Below are 13,685 nucleotides of genomic sequence, written 5' to 3'. Positions count from 1 at the left end.
ATACTGTGGGAGACCGTGTCAAAAGCTTTGCTAAAGTCAAGAAACAATACATCCATTTCTTTCCCTTCATCCACAGAACCAGTAATCTCATCATAGAAGGCGATTAGATTAGTCAGGCATGACCTCCCTTGGTGAATCCATGCTGACTGTTCCTGATCACTTTCCTCTCATGTAAGTGCTTCAGGATTGATTCTTTGAGGACCTGCTCCATGATTTTTCCGGGGACTGAGGTGACACTGACTGGCCTGTAGTTCCCAGGATCCTCCTTCTTCCCTTTTTTAAAGATTGGCACTACATTAGCCTTTTTTCCAGTCATCCGGGACTTCCCCCGTTCGCCATGAGTTTTCAAAGATAATGGCCAATGGCTCTGCAATCACAGCCGCCAATTCCTTTAGCACTCTTGGATGCAACTTGTCCGGCCCCATGGACTTGTGCATGTCCAGCTTTTCTAAATAGTCCCTAACCACCTCTTTCTCCACAGAGGGCTGGCCATCTATTCCCCATGTTGTGATGCCCAGCGCAGCAGTCTGGGAGCTGACCTTGTTAGTGAAGACAGAGGCAAAAAAAAGCATTGAGTACATTAGCTTTTTCCACAACCTCTGTCACTAGGTTGCCTCCCTCATTCAGTAAGGGGCCCACACTTTCCTTGGCTTTCTTCTTGTTGCCAACATACCTGAAGAAACCCTTCTTGTTACTCTTGACATCTCTCGCTAGCTGCAGCTCCAGGTGCGATTTGGCCCTCCTGATTTAATTCCTATGTGCCGAAGCAATATTTTTATACTCTTCCCTGGACATATGTCCAACCTTCCACTTCTTGTAAGCTTCTTTTTTATGTTTAAGATCCGCTAGGATTTCACCATTAAGCCAAGCTGGTCGCCTGCCATATTTACTATTCTTTCGACACATCGGGATGGTTTGTCCCTGTAACCTCAACAGGGATTCCTTGAATTTATATTTACTCTGTCTCACAACACATGAAGTAGGGAACATTGAATTCCATTGAAAGTCTGAACATATAACACTGAAAAAAGAAATTTGTTTATATAATCCATATTTGGCCTGTGGAACTCCTTACCACATATGTTCCTGAGGCAAAGAGTTTAGGTGAATGGGATTCACAAATGGTTTGGCCATTGAAGGTGGTGCTGGTGGGACCACCATTAGTTAAGGCTGTCTGACACCTTCCATTAGGAAACCTCATTTTCATTTGCTTATAAGTTTTCCAGACTTTGAGCATTTGGACAGAAATTTCAGATGCTGTGTGTCTGCTTCTGGCTGAATTGTTTTTTGAGTATCCGGCATAACATTTGAGCCAACTTCTCAAATGAAGTTAGGAGAAAAGATGTGTTGCCCATGTTGAAACATTCTTATAATTGTTCAAGTGAGGAGCCCAAGCACCTCCATGGAGATAAAAGTCAGGTAAGGCCCCTTCCCCCGGTAACAACCAGAGCCCTGAAATGCAAGAGGAGGAGGTGACGGCGTCTCTGCATTAACACACAGCTGGCTCCTGAGGTCTTTACTCAGTTCTTACTCCAATGGGAGTTTTGCCTCAGTGGGGCCTGGGTAAACTATGGGCCAGAGCTCAGAATTTGGCCTTCTAGTGTACATCGTGAAGGATCCACTGTGACACTGAAATGCAGCCACCTTGGGGCTGGAGGCTGTCAGCCCGGGAGGGCACAGCAAAGAGGAACATTTTCGCGTATGATACGGAAGCAAACTCATCCCCTGTGGCAAGGGCCCTTGGATGTTTAATGGCTATGCAGAGTAAAAGGGACCACAGACCTATTATTTATCCCATCATGCCCACGTTGCACGGGGTTTGTCAAGCAGGTGAGCTCCTCAGTGAGACATAGGTACCTGTGAATTCTGAGACGGAAGCACCTTCCCTGGGAATCCTCCTCAGGTAGCTTTATCCTACACCTCTCTCACCCCAATATCTGGAGCAGCATCCCGGGCTGAGAGCTGACACAGGGATGTGCTGCATTTATAATATATCTCTGTGCAATCCCAGGGGGGTTCTCTCTAGCGGAGAAGCGAGCCTCTGAATGTCAATAGGCTGAAGACAAGCCTGTCTGGGCTTCTGTGTTCCTTATCCAGCTTTAGGAGTAAACAGTAATTAAGGGACCTTCTCAAAGGGAGATATGAACTCTGGGGCTCTGTGCTGAGTCAGAGAGGAATTGGCTGCTCTGTGAATTTGTGTATATTTAAAGATTATAGTTGATCGGTAGGAAAAGAAGGTGTAATGCCTACATCTCCATAGGGTCTGATACCCTGTAACGTCCAGGCAGGATGGGTAGCTAGTAGACAGACAGATCTGTAGAAAGATGCCTGAGGGAGACACCAGCCCTTTGTGCCGGCACACGGTGATGTTGCTAAGGGATCAGAAATCAGTAATTCCCACCAGTAACTATCATCATACTCTGCAGCTCCTTTCATTGAAGGATGTTCAAAACACCTAGCACAGGAAAGTCACTATGACCATAGCCCCATTAAACAGATAGGTAAAGTCAGGCACAGGGAGACGTTATTTGGCCAAAGTCACACAGAGATTGGGTGGCAGGATGACAGACAGAACCCAGGCATCCTGACTTCCCTGCCGTAAGCACGGTCTCTCTGTCATGCAAAGAGGGAAATGGACTCCCGCTCTGGCAGGGACTCTTTGTTGGGTGGGATGCAGAGGAAAGGCTGGAAGAGGGAGCCTGATCCTTCATCATTCCGCAAGGTGAAGCTGAGGTTTTCAGAACTAGCTGGAGGTTGTGACCTCCCCACTCCTGTGAGGTGTGAACTCTAGTACTCCACTTCCGCTCCCACTCAGAAACCTGCCAACGCATCTGTGATGCTCTGTACCTCAGGGGAACGCCCTGCACCCCCATGTTCATCCTTATAATATGATTGTGTGGTACCCAATGCAAAGTTTGTGATGTTGGGTGTCTGTGGCACAGGGGAACCCCAAACAGCCATCTCTGGAACGTCAGGGCAGTTCAAGTCTGTCCCTCACATGTCCCAGGCCTCCTGCCCAGGCCCTGCTGTGCTGAGGGATGCCTCAGGTCAGACACTTGTTCTGGCTGTGGCCACAAGCCCTCAGGCTCTAGGTGACAGGACCATTTTCCCCAGCATTGACCCTCCCATTGGGGTTATGATCCCCCTCCAAGTCTGATTTGCAGGGCCTCTTGGCTGGGGGCATCTGCCCCGGGTCTCTTCTCGCTCTCCCCAGCTGCTCAACGCACCCGGGTCTGCACTGCTCCAGTTTCCGCTCCATTCTCCCCCGGCACTGCTGCTGCTGCTTTGCCTCCAGTGCAGGTCCCTGGGTTGCTTCTCTGGCCTCTCTGGTTCTGGTTGCTGCAGCTCTGCTCCCAGCACCACTCTGGCCCAGGCAGCCCCAGATCACACTGTGGATGGGACCCCTGGCCTCTTGATTCCCTCATTAGCCTGACTGCACTGTCAATCAGGCTGACCCAGAGCATTGGCCTCAAGTGATTGCCCCTGGGGACCATCAGTCCTAGGTTCCTGAATTCCCATCGGCCCTTTCTTTTTGTACTGGGAAATGGCCAACCAAACCCTCACTAAGTTTTAGTAAGGGGCAACAGTCCCTTACACATGGCTACAGTCCACACAGGAGGTGATGGAGACCAATATAACTGAGGCCAGGTCATCATCCACTAGGATGGGACAGAGCCTCCTAGTTAACCGGACATGGAGAAAGCACTACTCATAGATGCTGGTATGAGAAAGCTTACCGTCAGCAAGGAATCCAAGAACACTCCTCGACTATGGACTGAATTGCCCAGGTGTGGCTGTGAACCGTAAGCCAAAGGTTTCCGAGTAGCAGCCGTGTTAGTCTGTATTCATAAAAAGAAAAGGAGGACTTGTGGCACCTTAGACACTAACAAGTTTATTAAGAGCATAAGTTTCGTGAGCCACAGCTCACTTCATCAGATGCATACAGTGGAAAATACAGTGGGGAGATTTTATATACACAGAGAACATGGAACAATGGGTGTTACCATACACAGTGTAACGAGAGTGATCAGGAAAGGTGAGCTATTACCAGCAGGAGAGCCGGGGGGTGGGGAAACAAGGGGAACCTTTTGTAGTGATAATCAAGGTGGGCCATTTCCAGCACTTTACAAGAACAGTAGGAGGGGAAATAAACAAGGGGAAATAGTTTTACTTTGAGTAATGACACATCCACTCCCAATCTTTACTCAAGCCGAAGTTAATTGTATCCAGTTTGCAAATTAATTCCAATTCAGCAGTCTCTCGTTGGAGTCTGTTTTTGAAGTTTTTTTTGTTGAAGAATTGCCACTTTTAAGTCTGAAAATCGAGTGCCCAAAGAGATTGAAGTGTTCTCTGACTGTTTTTTGAATGTTATAATTCTTGACGTCTGATTTGTGTCCATTGATTCTTTTATGTAGAGACTGTCCAGTTTGGGCAATGGACATGGCAGAGGGGCATTGCACATGATGGCATATATCACATTGGTAGATGCGCAGGTGAACGAACCTCTGATAGTGTGGCTGATGTGATTAGGCCCTATGATGGTGTCCCCTGAATAGATATGTGGACACAGTTAGGCAACGGGCTTTGTTGCAAGGATAGGTTCCTGGGTTAGTGTTTTTGTTGAGTGGTGTGTGGTTGCTGGTGAGTATTTGCTTCAGGTTGGGGGGCTGTCTGTAAGCAAGGACTGGCCTGTCTCCCAAGATCTGTGAGAGTGATGGGTCGTCCTTCAGGATAGATTATAGAGCCTTGATGATGTGTTGGAGAGGTTGTAGTTGAGGGCTGAAGGTGTTCTGTTATTTTCTTTGTTGGGCCTGTCCTGTAGTAGGTGACTTCTGGGTACTCTTCTGGCTCTGTCAGTCTGTTTCTTCACTTCAGCAGGTGGGTATTGTAGTTGTATGAATGCTTGATAGAGATCTTGTAGGTGTTTGTCTCTGTCTGAGGGGTTGGAGCAAATGTGGTTGTATCGTAGAGCTTAGCTGTAGACGATGGATCATGTGGTGTGGTCTGGGTGAAAGCTGGAGGCATGTAGGTAGGAATAGCGGTCAGTAGGTTTCCGGTATATGGTGGTGTTTATGTGACCATCGCTTATTAGCATCATAGTGTCTAGAAAGTGGATCTCTTGTATGGACTGGTCCAGGCTGAGGTTGATGGTGGGATGGAAATTGTTGAAATCATGGTGGAATTCCTCAAGAGTTTCTTTTCCATGGGTCCAGATGATGAAGATGTCACTAATGTAGCACAAGTAGAGTAGGGGCGTTAGGGGACAAGAGCTGAGGAAGCGTTGTTCTAAGTCAGCCATAAAAATGTTGGCATACTATGGGGGGGCCATGCAGGTATCCATAGCAGTGCCGCTGATTTGAAGGTATACATTGTCCCCAATTGTGAACTAGTTATGGGTGAGGACAAAGTCACAAATCTCAGCCACCAGGTTTTGCGTGACATTATCAGGTATACTGATCCTGATGGCTTGTAGTCCATCTTTGTGAGGAATGTTGGTGTAGAAGGGTTCTACATCCATAGTGGCCGGGATGGTGTTTTCAGGAAGATCACCGATGGATTGTAGTTTCCCTAGGAAGTCGGTGGTATCTTGAAGATAGCAGGGAGTGCTGGTAGCACAGGGCCTGAGGAGGGAGTCTACACAGCCAGACAGTCCTGCTGTCAGGGTGCCAATGCCTGAGATGATGGGGCGCCCAGGATTTCCAGGTTTATGGATCTTGGATAGCAGATAGAATACCCTAGGTCGGGGTTCCAGGGGTGTGTCTGTGCGGATTTGTTCTTGTGCTTTTCCAGGGAGTTTCTTGAGCAGATGGTGTAGTTTCTTTTGGTAACCCTCAGCGGGATCAGAGGGTAATGGCTTGTAGAAAGTGGTGTTGTAGAGCTGCCTAGCAGCCTCTTGTTTATATTCCGAACTATTCATGATGACGACAGCACCTCTTTTGTCAGCCTTTTTGATTATGATGTCAGAGTTGTTTCTGAGGCTGTGGATGGCATTGTGTTCTGCACGGCTGAGGTTATGGGGCAAGTGATGCTGCTTTTCCACAATTTCAGCCCGTGCACATTGGCGGAAGCACTCTATGTAGAAGTCCAGTCTGTTGTTTCGACCTTCAGGAGGAGTCCACCCAGAATCCTTTTCTTGGTAGTCTTGGTAGGAAGGTCTCTGTGAGTTAGTATGTTGTTCAGTGGTGTGCTGGAAATATTCCTGGAGTCGAAGACGTCGAAAATAGGATTCTAGGTCACCACAGAACTGTATCGTTCTCGTGGGGGTTGAGGGGCAGAAAGAGAGGCCCTGAGATAGGACAGATTCTTCTGCTGGACTAAGAGTATAGTTGGATAGATTAACAGTATTTCTGGGTGGGTTGAGGGAACCATTGTTGTGGCCCCTTGTGGCATGTAGTAGTTTAGATAGTTTAGTGTCCTTTTTCTTTGTAGAGAAGCAAAGTGTGTGTTGTAAATGGCTTGTCTAGTTTTTGTAAAGTCCAGCCATGAGGAAGCTTGTGTGGAACGTTGTTTTTTTTTTATGAGAGTATCCAGTTTTGAGAGCTCATTCTTAATCTTTCCCTGTTTGCTGTAGAGGATGTTGAGCAGGTGGTTCCGCAGTTTCTTTGAGAGTGTGTGGCACAAGCTGTCAGCATAGTCTGTGTGGTATTTTGATTGTAATGTATTTTTTACCTTCAGCCAAAGGATACTTTAGGGTGGATGTTAACCCTTCAAAATGCTTTGTTCTGCCCACCAGCATCACCTCTGTCTTGCTTAGCTTCAGGTTCAGCCAGTTGTTCTGTCCAAGAACTGGGTCATCCTGGTGATTCTGGTTTGGTCATATAGGAAGGATAGGAGGAGCTCGGTGTCACCTGCATACTGCTGGTGTTTGAGTCCATGTTGTGTGACCAGTTCCCATAGAGGCTTCATGGAGATGTTGAAAAGCCCCAGAGAGAGAACTGATCCATGTGGGATTCCACAAGGGAGGGGTCTAGTGCTGGAGGTGCAGTTTCCCATCACCGCTAATTGGGTGCATCCCTCCAAGAATGATTCAGACCGTTTTAGTGAATCCCTCTGGACTCCTTCTGCCTGTTAGATTAGAGAGAAGTATCTCATTTTTAACAGTGTCAAATAATGCAAAGAGGTCCAGGAGAATGAACATGGATGTCTGTCCCCGGCCATTGATAGTAGGAGATTGTCCATCAGTACTTTTACAGCAGGGAAAGTGGATAGTAACTGATAGAAATGAGAAGTTATAAAATATAGAAAATGGATAAAGGAAGCAAAAGACACCAGAGATAAAACCGTGGCTAGCAGGGCTGAGAAAAATAATAATAAGATTATGTTAGTATATTAGAAACAAAAGGAAATCCTAATAGCGGTATAGGCCTTTACTCGATGGAGATGGTAACACTGTCAATAGTGATGCACACAGGGCAAAAATGTTCAATAAACCATTCTGGGTTATATTTGGAAAGAAGCAGGATGATGCACTAAGATCACATGAACTTCTTTCCAGTCCACTGGTAACTATGGGGGATGGTAAACAGCACCCACTAGGGTTCATGGGGAATCATCATCCAATGTTTTTTTTTTTTTCTAGTGGTTAACAAAGGACCTTAAGTACCTAAATCCCAGTGATTTGGGCCTCTAGGGACCTAGCAATGGGCTGGAGGGAGGTGCCTATTTCTACGTGGGACTGTCAGCTGTGAGCTCTCTGCTGGAGCGAGGTGCCTAGGACAGGTCAGCGCTTTCTCAAGAGAGACATAAGAACGACCATAATGGTTCAGACCACAGGTCCATCTAGCCCAGTATCTTGTCTTCTGACAGTGACCAATGCCAGGTGCCCCAGAGGAAATGAATAGAACAGGTAATCAGCAAGTGATCCATCACCTGTCACCCAATCCCAGCTTCTGGTAAACAGAGGTGAGGGACACCATGCATGCCCATCCTGGCTATTCATCATCAACGGACCTATCCTCCATGAATTTATCTAGTTCTTTTTTGAATCCTGTTATTGTCTTCGCCTTCACAACATTATCTGGCAAGGAACCACAGGTTGACTCTGAGTTGTGTGAAAAAATATGTTCATGTGTTTGTTCTAAATCTGCTGCCTATTAATTTCATTTGGCGACCTCTAGTTCTTGTGACAAAGCCCTGGTCTACACTAGGACTTTAGGTCGAATTTAGCAGCGTTAAATTGATGTAAACCTGCACCTGTCCACACGATGAAGCCCTTTATTTCTTAAAGGGCTCTTAAAATCGATTTCCTTACTCGACACCTGACAAGTGAATTAGGGCTTAAATGGGCCTTGCCCGGTCGAATTTGGGGTACTGTGGACACAATTCGACGTATTGGCCTCCGGGAGCTATCCCAGAGTGCTCCATTGTGACCGCTCTGGACAGCACTCTCAACTCAGACGCACTGGCCAGGTAGACAGGAAAAGAACCGCAAACTTTTGAATCTCATTTCCTGTTTGGCCACCGTAGCAAGCTGCAGGTGACCATGCAGAGCTCATCAGCAAAGGTGACCATGATGGAGTCCCAGAATCGCAAAAGAGCTCCAGCATGGACCGAACGGGAGGTACGGGATCTGATCGCTGTATGGGGAAAGGAATCCGTGCTATCAGAACTCCGTTCCAGTTTTCAAAATGCCAAAACCTTTGTCAAAATCTCCCAGGGCATGAAGGACAGAGGCCATAACAGGGACCCGAAGCAGTGCCGCGTGAAACTTAAGGAGCTGAGGCAAGCCTACCAGAAAACCAGAGAGGCGAACGGCCGCTCCGGGTCAGAGCCCCAAACATGCCGCTTGTATGATGAGCTGCATGCCATTTTAGGGGGTTCAGCCACCACTATCCCAGCCGTGTTGTTTGACTCCTTCAATGGAGATGGAGGCAACACGGAAGCAGGTTTTGGGGACGAAGAAGATGATGATGATGATGATAAGGATGTAGATAGCTCACAGCAAGCAAGCGGAGAAACCGGTTTTCCCGACAGCCAGGAACTGTTTCTCACCCTGGACCTGGAGCCAGTACCCCCCGAACCCACCCAAAGCTGCTTCCTGGACCTGGCAGGCAGAGAAAGGACCTTCGGTGAGTGTACCTTTTAAAATACTATACATGGTTTAAAAGCAAGCATGTTTAAAAGCAAGCATACTTTGCCCTGGCATTCGCGGCTCTCCTGGATGTACTCCCAAAGCCTTTGCAAAAGGTTTCTGGGGAGGGCAGCCTTATTGCGTCCTTCATGGTAGGACACTTTACCACTCCAGGCCAGTAACACGTACTCGGGAATCATTGTACAACAAAGCATTGCAGTGTATGTTTGCTGGCGTTCAAACAACATCTGTTCTTTATCTCTCTGTGTTATCCTCAGGAGAGTGAGATATAATTCATGGTCTTCTGGTTGAAATAGGGTGCTTTTCTTCAGGGGACACTCAGACACTCAGTTTCTGCTGGGCTGCTTACCTGTGGCTAAACAGAAATGTTCCCCACTGTTAGCCACGGGGAGGGGGGAGGGTTGAGGGGGTAGCCACGTGGTGGGGGGAGGCAAAATGCGACCTTGTAACGAAAGCAAATGTGCTATGTATGTAATGTTAACAGCAAGGTTTACCCTGAAAGAGTGTAGCCACTGTTTTATAAAATGTGTCTTTTTAAATACCGCTGTCCCTTTTTTTTTTCTCCACCATCTGCATGTGTTTCAATGATCACAGGATCTTCTCCTTCCCAGAGGCTAGCGAAGATTAGAAAAAAAGAAAAAAAAAACGCACTCCTGATGAAATGTTCTCTGAGCTCATGCTGTCCTCCCACACTGACAGAGCACAGACGAATGTGTGGAGGCAAATAATGTCAGAGTGCAGGAAAGCACAGAATGACCGGGAGGAGAGGTGGCGGGCTGAAGAGAGTAAGTGGCGGGCTGAAAAGAGGGCTGAAGCTCAAATATGGCGGCAGTGTGATGAGAGGAGGCAGGATTCAATGCTGAGGCTGCTGGAGGACCAAACCAGTATGCTCCAGTGTATGGTTGAGCTGCAGCAAAGGCAGCTGGAGCACAGACTGCCACTACAGCCCCTGTGTAACCAACCGCCCTCCTCCCCAAGTTCCATAGCCTCCTCACCCAGACGCCCAAGAACACGGTGGGGGGCCTCCAGCCAACCAGCCACTCCGCCACAGAGGATTGCCCCCCAAAAAGAAGGCTGGCATTCAATACATTTTAAAGTTGTAAACGTTTAAAGTGCTGTGTGGCATTTTCCTTTCCTCCTCCACCACCCCTCCTGGGCTACCTTGCTAGTCATCCCCCTATTTGTGTGATGAATGAATAAAGAATGCATGAATGTGAAGCAACAATGACTTTATTGCCTCTGCAAGCAATGATTAAAGGGAGGAGGAGAGGGTGGTTAGCTTGAAGGGAAGTAGAGTGAACCAAAGGGCAGGGGGTTTCATCAAGGAGAAACAAAGAGAACTTTCACACCGTAGCCTGGCCAGTCATGAAACTGGTTTTCAAAGCTTCTCTGATGCGCACCGTGCCCTCCTGTGCTCTTCTAACCGCCCTGGTGTCTGGCTGCACGTAACCAGCAGCCAGGCGATTTGCCTCAACTTTCCACCCTGCCATAAACGTCTCCCCCTTACTCTCACAGATATTGTAATAACAAGCAAGCAGTAATAATAATAATACTAATAATAGCAAGCAGTAATAACAGTGGGAATATTGGTTTCGCTGAGGTCTAACCGAGGCAGTAAATTGCACCAGCGCGCCTTTAAACGTCCAAATGCACATTCTACCACCATTCTGCACTTGCTTAGCCTGTAGTTGAACAGCTCCTGACTACTGTCCAGGCTGCCTGGGTACGGCTTCATGAGCCATGGCATTAAGGGGTAGGCTGGGTCCCCAAGGATACATATAGGCATTTCAACATCCCCAACAGTTATTTTCTGGTCTGGGAATAAAGTCCCTTCCTGCAGCTTTTGAAACAGACCAGAGCTCCTGAAGATGCAAGCGTCATGTACCTTTCCTGGCCATCCCACGTTGATGTTGGTGAAACATCCCTTGTGATCCACCAGAGCTTGCAGCACTATCAAAAAGTACCCCTTGCGGTTTATGTACTCGCCGGCTTGGTGCTCCGGTGCCAAGATAGGGATATGGGTTCCGTCTATGGCCCCACCACAGTTAGGAAATCCCATTGCAGCAAAGCCATCCACTATGACCTGCACATTTCCCAGGGTCACTACCCTTGATATCAGCAGATCTTTGATTGCGTGGGCTACTTGCATCACAGCAGCCCCAACAGTAGATTTGCCCACTCCAAATTGATTCCCAACTGACCGGTAGCTGTCTGGCATTGCAAGCTTCCACAGGGCTATCGCCACTCGCTTCTCAACTGTGAGGGCTGCTCTCATCTTGGTATTCATGCACTTCAGGGCAGGGGAAAGCAAGTCACAAAGTTCCATGAAAGTGCCCTTACGCATGCAAAAGTTTCGCAGCCACTGGGAATCGTCCCAGACCTGCAACACTATGCGGTCCCTCTAGTCTGTGCTTGTTTCCCGAGCCCAGAATCGGCGTTCCACGGCATGAACCTGCCCCATTAGCACCATGATGCATGCATTGGCAGGGCCCATGCTTTCAGAGAAATCTGTGTCCATGTCCTGATCACTCACGTGACCGCGCTGACGTCGCCTCCTCGCCCGGTATCGCTTTGCCAGGTTCTGGTGCTGCATTTACTGCTGGATAATGCGTGTGGTGTTTAATGTGCTCCTAATTGCCAAAGTGAGCTGAGCGGCCTCCATGCTTGCCTTGGTATGGCATCCACACAGAAAAAAGGCGCGGAACGATTGTGTGCCGTTGCTCTGGTGGAGGGAGGGGTGACTGACGACATGGCTTACAGGGTTGGCTTCAGGGAGCTAAAATCAACAAAGGGGGTGGCTTTACATCAAGGAGTATTTCAGGCAGGACTTCACGGAGGGTTCCAGTAAGAAATGGTGCACCTAAGTTATTGTTCTTATTGGAACAATGAAGTTAGTCTGGCCTCTGATTGATACATGGCTAGATTTACCTTGCTGCACCTTCTCTGTGAGTGACTATAGTGTGACCTAGAGGAATGAGTCCCCTAGAGTGGGGGGGAAGCAAATGAGTACAAAACAAATCTGGTCTATTTCTTGTTTTGATCCACTCCATCTATCTTTTACATCTTTGGCTGGCAGCAGACGGTGCAGAAGGACTGCAAGCCATCCAAATCTCATGGCTGCTCGGCAGAAGATGGTGCAATAGGACTGCATGCCATCCCCATCTCTTGCCTGCCTGGCAGAAGATGGTACAGTACGACTGCTAACAATCCGTATTGCCTGACTGCTCACCATAAGATGGTTCAATAGGACTAAAGAGAATGACCTGGTCAAGTCACTCCAAACTTAGTCCCTGCGCCCATGTCTGTCCAGGCGCTCCCAGCCGACGTGGCCAGGAGCACCTCGGACATGACGATGACGGCTACCAGTCGTATTGCACCGTTTGCTGCCAGAAGGCAATGGGTTGCTGCTACTGTGTAGCAATGCAGTACCGTGTCTGCCAGCACCCAGGAGACATAGGGTGACGGTTACCTGAGCGGGCTCCATGCTTGCCCTGGTATGGCATCTGCACAGGTAACTCAGGAAAAAAGGCGCGAAGTGATTGCCTGCCCTTGCTTTCACGGAGGGAGGGAGGGAACGGGGGCCTGACGATATGTACCCAGAACCACCCGTGACAATGTTTTAGCCCCATCAGGCATTGGGATCTCAACCCAGAATTCCAATGGGCAGCAGAGACTGCTGGAACTGTGGGATAGCCACCCACAGTGCAACACTCCGCAAGTCGACGCTAGCCTCGGTCCTGTGGAAGCACTCCGCCGAGTTACTGCACCTAATGCACTTAGAGCATTTTCTGTGGGGACACACACACTGGAATATATAAAACCGATTTCTAAAAAACAGACTTCTATAAATTCAATCTGATTTCATAGTGTAGGCATACCGAAAGAGTCCTGTGGCACCTTATAAATTAACAGACATATTGGAGCATAAGCTTCTGTGGGTGGGAATACCCACTTTGTTGGATGCATGCAAGAACCCTCGTTCTTGTATTATCAGAAGGAGTAAATAACACTTCCTTATTCACTTTCTCCACACCAGTCATGATTTTATAGCCCTCTAACGTATCCCTCCTTAGTCATCTTTTTTTTCAGCTGAAAAGTCCCAATTTTTTCATCTCCTTTCATATGGAAGCTGTTCCATACCCTAAGAATTTTTGTTGCCTTTTTCTATAACTTTTCCAATTCCAGTATATCTTTTTTGAGATGGAGTGACCACATCTGTATGCAGTACTTAGGATGTGGGCATACCATGGATTTATAGAGAGGCAATATGATATTTTCTGTTTTATTGTCTCTCCATTCCTTGATGATTCCCAACATTGTGTTAGCTTTTTTAACTGCCACTGCACATTGAGTGGATGTTTTCAGAGAAATATCCACAATGACTCCAAAATTTCTTTCTTGAGTGGCAACAGCTAATTTAGATCCCATCATTTTATATGTATAGTTGGGATTATGTTTTCCAATGTGCATTACTTTGCATTTATCAATGATGAATTTCATCTGCCATTTTGTTGCCAAGTCACCCAGTTTTGTGAGATCCCTTTGTAACTACCTCTCTCCAGTCTGAAAAGGATAATTTATTCCTACCCTTTGT

This window comes from Eretmochelys imbricata, chromosome 1, assembly GCF_965152235.1.
Source record: "Eretmochelys imbricata isolate rEreImb1 chromosome 1, rEreImb1.hap1, whole genome shotgun sequence".
In the NCBI taxonomy this organism is placed as follows: Eukaryota; Metazoa; Chordata; order Testudines; family Cheloniidae; genus Eretmochelys; species Eretmochelys imbricata.
Note: the sequence above shows the minus strand (reverse complement) of the source record.